This window comes from Strongylocentrotus purpuratus, unplaced genomic scaffold (assembly GCF_000002235.5).
Source record: "Strongylocentrotus purpuratus isolate Spur 01 unplaced genomic scaffold, Spur_5.0 spur5_scaffold_17, whole genome shotgun sequence".
NCBI lineage: Eukaryota > Metazoa > Echinodermata > Echinoidea > Camarodonta > Strongylocentrotidae > Strongylocentrotus > Strongylocentrotus purpuratus.
This window is the reverse complement of record NW_022145602.1, coordinates 13757696-13767914: the sequence shown is the minus strand read 5'-3', so window position 1 is coordinate 13767914 and position 10219 is coordinate 13757696.

Below are 10219 nucleotides of genomic sequence, written 5' to 3'. Positions count from 1 at the left end.
GTTGCCATTTGTATATACATGAACTTGAAATAATAAGTAACCTTGAAAGTGTCGCAATATGTCATGTGTGATGAGCTTGAAGTGTAATGGTGTAGGTTTGTTTGAGACTATATAGCCTTTACACTGTTTCATTATTGAGATATATCTTCAATCAAATCAAACTGAGTGATGTTATCGAACAACTTAACAATATCAATCTTCTATTCTCCTAAATAAACCTGGGAAACTTGACAATTGCATTACAATGTACGTTTATCGTTAGTGAAAATGTCATACAATATTCAACAATGGGCAAATAATTGTTTCCAGACCAATGATTTTAGTGAGGAGAACTTACATTTTATATGGAAACTGATGCCGTTTGTAGGCCTATTTACATGAACTTGAAATAATAATTAGCATTCAAAGAAAGTGTCGCAATATATAATGTGTGAGTGAGCTTAAATGTTAATGGTGTAGGTTTGTTTGAGACTATATAGCCTTTACACTGTTTCATTAATGAGATATGTCTTCAATCGAATCAGACTGAGTGATGTTATCCAACAACTTTCCAGTATTACATTTCCATTTTCCTAAATAAACCATTACACAGAATGATTTTTCTAAATATGGTGCCTGGCTGGATGGGGATCGCACTCTGTTTAAAGACCGGTAGTGGTAAAATTGAGGTTTAAGGATTTTGGGTGCAAAATAACCATTCAATATTGTTTAAATATTGCCTTCATAGGTTTAGATGGAAATACTTCGACCAAAATTCGCAAAAAAGCAGACAAATATGTTGCTCAAATGTGCAATGTTGAAGTGCATTCGCGATATCTATCCAGGCCGGATCGATAATGATAATTTACCAAATATATGAACTAGTAGGCGGTTTCCCGGCAAAATTGGTATCATCACATAATTAGTCAAAACATAATAAGGGCTTCAATTTCATTTGTTGAGAAGGGGTGTTTCCAAAAATGATCTATACCTTTAATGTGGTAGGCCTTCGTACTGAATACACAGTTCGGAGAACAACCTGGGGGGGGGGGGGGGGTCTGCACATGATCTGCATTTTAAGTGAGGAAAGACAAGAAAATAACAACCATCACACCACGGTATCAATAGGCGATTAAGCTTTCCAAACTTCATAACTTGTAGGCCCGGATTAAAGTTTTAATTGCACGACGCACGTCTGTGACGAAAGGAATGATGCATATTCAGATATCCACTAAACCTGGTGCCAATTTATGCTACCTAATCGGTGTAAATATTTTTTTGGTGGAAAGATACTAACCATTGTGTAATTTAACGTTGGAAATTCGGAATTGAATTGGGGCGAAATCAGTTTTATAAAAAGACGGTAAGACAATTAATAACAAGCACAATTCAAAACCAATCTAAGACATATTCATAGTGAAAGACGTTCGCCTCAAGTTATGTATGTTGTTGTTGTTGTTCTTTTAGTGTTATTGCTGTTTCATTCACCTTTTTGTCTTTAACTTGTTTCAAAATACATCTGAATAATTGTATGCTCTACATCCAAGGGCGACGATTTCTTTTCATGACCGGGAGGGGGGGGGGGGGATGCGACGGACCAGTGGCGTAATGAGCAAAAACGTGGGGGGGGGGGGCAGAAGAAAATAATCGGCATCACCACCACTCTTATATGTGACATGCATGCGCCGCAGAACGTTTTTCAAAGTGTGGGGGGGGGGGGGGCTAAAGTATTAATGATAAGGTAGAGCGTAGCGAGCGAAGCGAGTGGAGCGAAAATTTGCTTGTGGTCCAGGGGTTAAAGCCCCAGCGGCGGTCAAGGGGTGGACCCCCGGAAGCTCAGGGATTTTAGGCATATAATTACTAACAGATGAGCATATTTTGATACCTTTATTTGAGACACTTGCAGGTCACTAATTAGCATGGGGTCAGGGGCAAACCCCCTTAAAGCTCAGGGGTTTTAGGCATTAAATTACGGTCAAATGAGCGTTCAGGGGACCGCCTTATGGCCCTTGATGTGGTACAAGGGCAGAGCCCCTGGAATCTCGAAGGTTTTAGGTATTTAATTACCGTCAGATGAGAATCTAGTGGCCTGCCTGACGGGCCCCTTGTAGGACCCAAGGGGCGGAGCCCCCGCAAGCTCAGGGATTTTTAGGTATTTAATTACGGTCAGATGAGCATATTTTGATACCTCATATTTTGTGACACTGGCAGGTTTTCTTTAACATACTTTTTTCAAATAAGTGAGGGGGCCGGGGGGGGGGGCTCGAGCCCCCGGATCTGCGGGCCTTGACATGTAGGCTTCTCAATACGCATATTTTTAGGCTGACTGTAAATTTCCATAAACGCGTAAAAAAGTGAGAAAAACGTTTGATTATTATTATTATTATTATTTTTATTATATTTATTATTTTTATTTATTTATTTATTTATTTATTTATTTATTTATTTATTTATTTATTTATTTATTTTTTTTTTTTTTTTTTGGGGGGGGGGGGGGCAACTGCCCACAAGCCCCCGCCGGTACCCCAGTGCGAGGGACGAGAGAGCAAAGTGAACGAGAGGGGCGAAGGTGACGGCACTGACTACCCCCTCACAGGTTTTTGAAGTTTTGTTGTTCTCTAACTTCTTTTCTCTTTCCTTTCTTTCCTTTCTTTTCCTTTTTTCCCTTCCCTTTCCCTCTCATTTTCCCATGCCCCTTTTCTCATTTTTCCCGACAGCAGTACAATTTTACCGACAATTTCCTGACAGTAGGGAGGGTGTCGCACTCTACACCCCATTTAGTGACGCTCCTGGTATGTATCCCATTTTTCTTTTAAAAGAAATGCAATTCATCATGCTCTCGCACCTCTCTCTATCGTTGTTTAATTCTCTTTCATTTTTTCTTCATTTTTCCTTTAACTCACGAAAAATTCTCTCTTTGCCCCCTTTTACCATTTTTTTTTCTTCACGCCCGGCAAGAGGAACCCTATATCATACACACTGGGTAAACTTAAAGACATTGATGTATGACATCTTGTCTATTGTCATGATCATAGGATCTAATTTTTTCTTTTTCCTATTTTTTTAATTAAAACAAAGTATATTAATGTTCCCTCGTATTGATTAGGTTCATTTATTTTCATTTTTTAATTAAAAATATGTATTCTAATGTTACTTCTTTTCCGAGAGTTTTGGTAGACAATAACAAAACCAAAACTTGACGTTAAATCGTCGTTGAGACGAATTAAGTGATCCGTTATGTATCTCTCTGACAATTAAATGTAATTAGTTTATTAAAAAAAGAGTCTGCATTAAAGCCCGTCTGCACTAGTTTGGCCGGGGGGGGGGGGATTTGATATCCCTGCAAGGTCCCTGACAGGTGATTATCTCATCAAATCAGCTCTCAATTAACATAAGAAAAGGGGGATCATGGGGTACCAACAGGCAACAATTAGGCATTGTTTGCTATATAGAGGGCGCAAGTAGATATAAGTAGTGCAGTAGGGCTTTCAAGATATTTTTCTCTGAGATGGTTCATGCGTGGACATGGCTTCGAGGCGCGAGTCCAAAGTCCGCACTGCAACGCTTCAGTGCAGCAAAGCTTTTCTGAGACGGTCCATGCAGAGACATGGCTGCGATTTCAAGATATATAAGTGGTATAAGTTTCATGTCAAAATTATATTCAATAACGAAGCTATCAAAGCTCTACATTTTCAAGGTCATTTTCACTTTTAACAATATTGGACATGTGATAACGTATTGAAGATGACGTTACATCGAGTTTACGTCCACATACCGAATGCAGGGCAACCCATGCCCTAACAAACGGTCTTCATAAGAAATCTGTACGACATTATGTTTGTACGATATGATGGTCCAAAGACATGCACGAAAAACAACAAAATGGCACCTGGCAGGTGACATTACCATTTCTCGGAAAAATCTCGACGTTATGTTCAGGACATTGACTTGACACATCATGTTATGAAATTTCATTGATTTAGCTCTTTCCACTATCGAGATCTTTGCCGATCAAATTTACGAGAGAGAATAAAAAGAAATGAATAATATTAATAGATAAGATTTCTATCTTATCTATTAATATTAGAAACTTCAGTGACGAAATTAAGAGGTGATCCGTTGGATCGCTACGCGAAAGATCACCTAACAATAAATAGTGATAAGATTAATGGTGATGGTGATGATGATAATAGTAATAATATAGGATTTCCCGACCAAATTCGCGAGTTTGTCATTCAAATTAATTTGTCTTGCGTTCAAATTCGACGGTTTTAATGCTGTCAGGAATATATCGGATTATACAAATACAAAAACGGGAAAATTGAATGATAATTGACATGACAAAGCAGATCTGCTTAAATGCAAAGTGAATAAATTCGTATGACAACCTCGCGAATTCCGCCGGGAAATCCTATAATGATAATAATGACCATAATAATGATATCAATAATAACAATACAAATAATATCAATAATACTAATATTAACAATACCACTACTACTACTATTAATACCACTATTATTACTATTATTATTACTACTACTACTACTACTACTACTACTACTACTACTACTACTACTACTACTACTACTACTAGTACTATTACTACTACTACTAGTTCTACTACTACTACTACTACTACTACTACTACTACTACTACTACTACTACTGATACTACTACTGCTGCTGCTACTACTACTACTACTACTACTACTTACACGACCACCACCACCACTACTACCACTAGTAACACCACCACCACCACTACTACTGCTACTACTACTAATACTACTTCTATATGATAATAATAATAATAATGCTGATGATGATTATGATGATAACTAGAGATGAACAAATACAACTATATGTATGAAATAAGTCGCGTTGAATGTGCGTACAGTGCTGTTAAATTGTCAAAATAGTATGAAAACTATCATGTACATTTAAACGCGCCTGTGATAATAAGCGAGTTCGTAATTACGACTTGCGCATGTGCAGATAAGGTCATTCGTTCCCAAACTGTAAAACCATTGAGACGAATACTCGTGTCGTGCTCATGAAAGTTTTGTAATTTGTATTTATTTATGTACCAACAGTACATTTATCTGATACACAGGTGGAAGTATTCTTGTCAAGAGGGCAAACAAAAGGTATTTATGAAGCACCTCCATCACTTCGACGTATCCATAGTGTAAAAGATCTGTGGATATTTGGGGGTCATGCGTTCAGAAGCTATTTACGAACTGGCATATTATACGACGTATTGTATACATTTGCCCCATATATTGTACCCGCTGCGCTCTACGGGGCAATTTGAGAATTCAATACTATGATAAACCCAACATTACAGAGGGAAGTCTGAATCATGAGGTTAAGATTTTTCTTTTGCATGAAGAAATAAGTAAAATCATTATTGTCATAATTATGATGTTCTTTTATGAACAAATTGGCAACCTGGTCATGAGTTTATGTTGATATTCACTCACTATCAATGATAACATGTCTTTGTATTTCGATTTTCTTTCGTTTATACCATATTAATATTCAAATAGGCCTACAGGTAATGATAGCACGTATTAGAAATCAGAACAAGGCAATTTATCATTGCTAATATTAGTTAAATAGGCTCAAGTCGCAAAAGCAAAAGTTAACACAGGAAAATACACAAGATTGAATCGACAAAATGAAAGTAGATCTACTGGTAAGCAATTTGGGATGAATGAGTTCCGAGGGGATAAACCTAAAATATCATGTGGCAGTTAATTCCATATGTACTATGGTCCAGTATGTGCAAATGCTCGATAGCCCACGAGTTCTTTAAATATATAGGAAAAAACAGCAATTTAGAATTTGAGCAATAATACGGTAAAAAGATTGTCCGATATCTAGAATAAAAGTAACCAAATGATTCTAAAAACAGACTTTGTGATTTCAATGTGTTAAGCAATATAAATACAGTTGGGTGGAATTCAAGCTTTTATGCAAGCAATCCATCTAATAATTCTCTTTCCCCATCCTTTGCATTCCACATCATTCTGCAATTTTTGTAAATGATATTTTATATTTTGCAGCCCCCCCTCTCTCTCTCTCTCTCTCATTCTCTCTCTCTATTACGTACACTCTAGCTCTCCCTCTGTTTTCCCATCTCTCTTTCTCTCTCTCTCTCTCTCTCTTGCTCCCTTTTTCTTTTTTTCCTCCCCTAGTTGCCCTATCTTACACCACTCTTTGCCCTATCTCTTTGTTGAGATTTTGTGTAATACCCCCACTTCTTCCCCCTTCACTCTGTATCTCGTCCCCCCTCTCTCTCTCTCTCTCTCTCTCTTCCTCTATCTCCCTCAGTGTCTTCCCCCTCTCTCATTCTCTCTCTCCCTCTCTCTCTTTATCTCTCTCTCTCTCTCATTTACGCACATTGTTCTCTCCTATCTCTCTTTCTCTCTCTCCGCTCACATGCCTATGAATTATAAATCTGTTGATGAACCCCCGTTCACTTTGCGGTCATGGTAACAATGCTTTCTGTGGATGAGAAACAGCATAGCAAACTATTTTTCTTTGAATAACCGTGAAAGACTTGATGCAACCAATAGTATGCAAAGAATGTAGAAAATATGCCCTCCGGCTTTTACCCCTTTGTGTATGAATAATTATAATGGATAGCTAGCCATTCAAAATCGTCGATAGTCTGCATTGAATAGATTCGGATGTCCAATTTACGAATTCCATCAAATCCTTATAATCATGTACCAAATTAAAAGAATCTGTTTGAAAAATGATATGCTTTATACCAACACATACAACAGGAAGTTGTTAATTTTGACATGACGAATTATTTCAACAGGCCCAGCTTTTCAGATTGATTCCAAGTAACATTTATGTTCTTCCAGTATTTTCTCCCTATTTTCACATATTTCATCACACGCAGTCCTCCCATGCCGATATCATTGACATTCTTGTCTCATCCCTAATTTGAATCGTGGGATTTGTTTATAAAAATGTAACTTTGACTGCGTTCTTATCAACGTTTATCAATGCCATGCATTTATTCATTCATTCATACTTACCATGTGGTCATCTTTTTAGTTCTTAAAGAAAAAAAAGTAATACCACGCAGAAATAAAAGATACCATGCAGAAAGTCCTGATTTGTTTGGATAATTTTGGTCAGCGCACCGCGACCGACTGTTTAGAACTTTAGAGAAAGCTCAGGTAGGCAAAAAAGTGCAACCGCCAGACTAATTGAACGCGTTATTTGCCCTGTTCATTTTGCATTCACATTTTGCACGAAATGACCTTTACATTGCGCTTGAAAGAGTTTTCCATTCGCCGACTCAGACCAAGAAGTTGCCTTCTTGCTCAGACCAACGTTAGCCAAATTATGTATACAGGTATAATGGGCTTTCCCAGTTAACGCAATGGATTACCCAGAGGGTTGGTTGGGCGGCAATAGTCAGAATGAAACTGCATATTGCTAGGTAGGTCAAGCCATCATGTTTGTCCAACCTACCAACAACTTATGTATGCAGTTCGGATTCTGTCTATTGAAATAATATTATTCTTATCAGGTGAATGAAATAATTTGTGTTGAGGCACTTCACAAAGACTTATGCATAACATTTGGTTACATTACGAAAATGGCATATTAGATTAGAACGGGATTGGATTAAAGATCTCTATTTTGCTACTTCATAATCTTTCAATCTTCTCTTTAACTGATATCCTTGTATTGTGAATGCAGTGAGAGTCGGACTTTCATTTCCACAAAGCCATATTGGTTATTCGTAAAATATGATCAACTCATACCAATTTTTAAATAATGGTGACTTCAAATACTTGTGTAAATCACATCTTACCCTAAAAGTATAGTTAACAGGCAACCATCAAAGGTAGTCTTAAGTCTTAACCCTTTGCTTGCGGGAACTTGGTGGTCCCTGTGTTAAGCCTATGGGACTTATACAATTCAGTAGTCAACGGGTTAAGTGATTTTATTTTGGGATGGGGCCAGAACGATTCTTAGTTATTTCATAATAAGGCAGCCATATCATCAGGGCGTTTTAATTTTGACTCATAGTCAAATACGCCACCAAATGAATGATCCTTTTCAGTTGTCTGTCATCCTCGCTTTATCGGACACCCATTCTTTCAAACCCATCAAGCTAAAGCTCACAAATCAGAGGTCACACCCATCATTCACGTCATTTAGGGTACGTTTATGCTCAGTTTTGAAGGCAGAATGAGCGATTTGAAACGCTCATCGTAAACGCTCATCGTAATCGCAGTTCCACAGTGTACTGTTTATGCTCACTTATGTGGCTCCTCCAGGCAATTCTGGCTGGGTGGCCAGCCTTGCAGCTGGATTCGCAAACCTGCACTGCGCATGCAACGTAGACCCACTAGAGGTCAGTGCGTTGACCCCATTTAAACGCGTTTACAAATGATTGTGCGTTTATGCTTCCCCTGAATCGCCGATTGCAAACGCACCTTTGTGTGAGTTTACAATCGGCGATTATGATCGCCGTTTTTCGGTGATTTTACAAAAACGAGAAAGGACGCAACCGTGTTTTGAACTAAACGCGTAACAGATGCCTCATTCTGGCCAGAAAAAGCTGAGCATAAACGTACTCTTTATTTACACAAATATTCATTTCATCTTGCACTAGTTCGTAAATAAGGCGTTGGTGTGACCTGTGTGGTTGTGTCTCTAAAATGCGAACCATATGACTCCCTTATGAATCATCAAACAAACAACACAGGGCTATGATTGATTGTATAATACCCTTTTCCTAAAAAATGGAAGAAAGGCATTTTTCGTCTCAGTTAGCCGATTATCATCAAAAAGAATTTTCGATCTTCGTTCGTGCGTGACAGTGCGTATGAACGTTGAAAATTGAATACATGTCATGCAATAGCACTTTGATATCAAGATAGTTGGTATTGGTCCCACAGTATGTTCCATAAGCTCATAGCTTTTTGAAATTGAGTTTACAAAAACAGTGTGAAATATAATTAACATGATCGAAGTTTTGGTATTTGTTAATGAATGCTCTGGAAACATGGTTGAAGAAAACTTGAAACTTGAAATGGTATTACATTGGAATGAAGAAAAGGCATCGCCCAAAATAAGATATCCCCTAAATAAGCCTACACAAGTATGTCGATATGTATGTTTGTGCCTGTGTGTGTGCGCGCGCGTGTGTGATGGGGGTTGGGGGATGTCAGTGCATGGACCAAGGATCTATCTTCACTCGTTTGATCCTCCTTTCGAATATATGCCCTTTTATTTCCATTGCCTGCTTTTATAGCCAGGTTTTCATAGATATTCCGAGGTTTCTGAGCATATAGGCATTAACAAAATGTATTTATACAGGGTTTTTTTTCTTCTCGAGGACGTGCCTTTTATTAGACCACTTTGTATCCAACTGTCGAGAGCAAGGTGTGACTCTGCAAATATACTTCGCATGGATTCCCACTTTGACCTTTGGTCATCCGGGAATGACAAAAAACATGCCCTGTGTCTTTATTTAAAAAAATTTATTCCACGGTAGCAGCAAAGAAATCGCCCAATGGTTCAAAGGAAAGTTGGCAAACAACACGGGAGCAAAAGGACTAGCCAAAGTTTACATTCGATGGGAGAACGATGTAAAATGGGTATTAACTTTAATAAAGTTGTATATTATAATCTTATTCACAGACAGAAAGGTGAAATTTACGCTTAGGTTGAGACTAGTAAACTGTTATTAATGGTATGTCCTATTGTACGGAGCAGAAACATGGACAATAAGCAAGGCCATGGAAATAGAATAACATCTTTTGAAATGTGGATTTACAGAAGAATTATGAAAATATCCTGGAAACGAATGAAAACCAACAAAGAGATATTGCACATGGCAAGGCGTAAACAACCTGCACTAGTAGTTAGTTAAGGAGAGAAAATCAAATACTTTGGTCATGTTATACATACTATGTCCCTTTTGCAGCCAACATCACATTCTGTAGAACTTTGCAGGAATTATCAATATGTCATGTATGTCCTATCTGTGAAATTAAAACGTTAGCAGTGTCCTAATATTCAAATTATGCAAGGAAACCCCTTTACTTGCTAGAATTCACTGTCAGACACTATTGAGTGACTGACTGGCTGTTTTCTTCTTCGGTAATAACATACATAAGATGTCAAAAAGCTGTAAAGGGGTACATGAGCATTTGTCTGAATCAATAATCCACTTCTTGTAATGGCCAAAATTAAA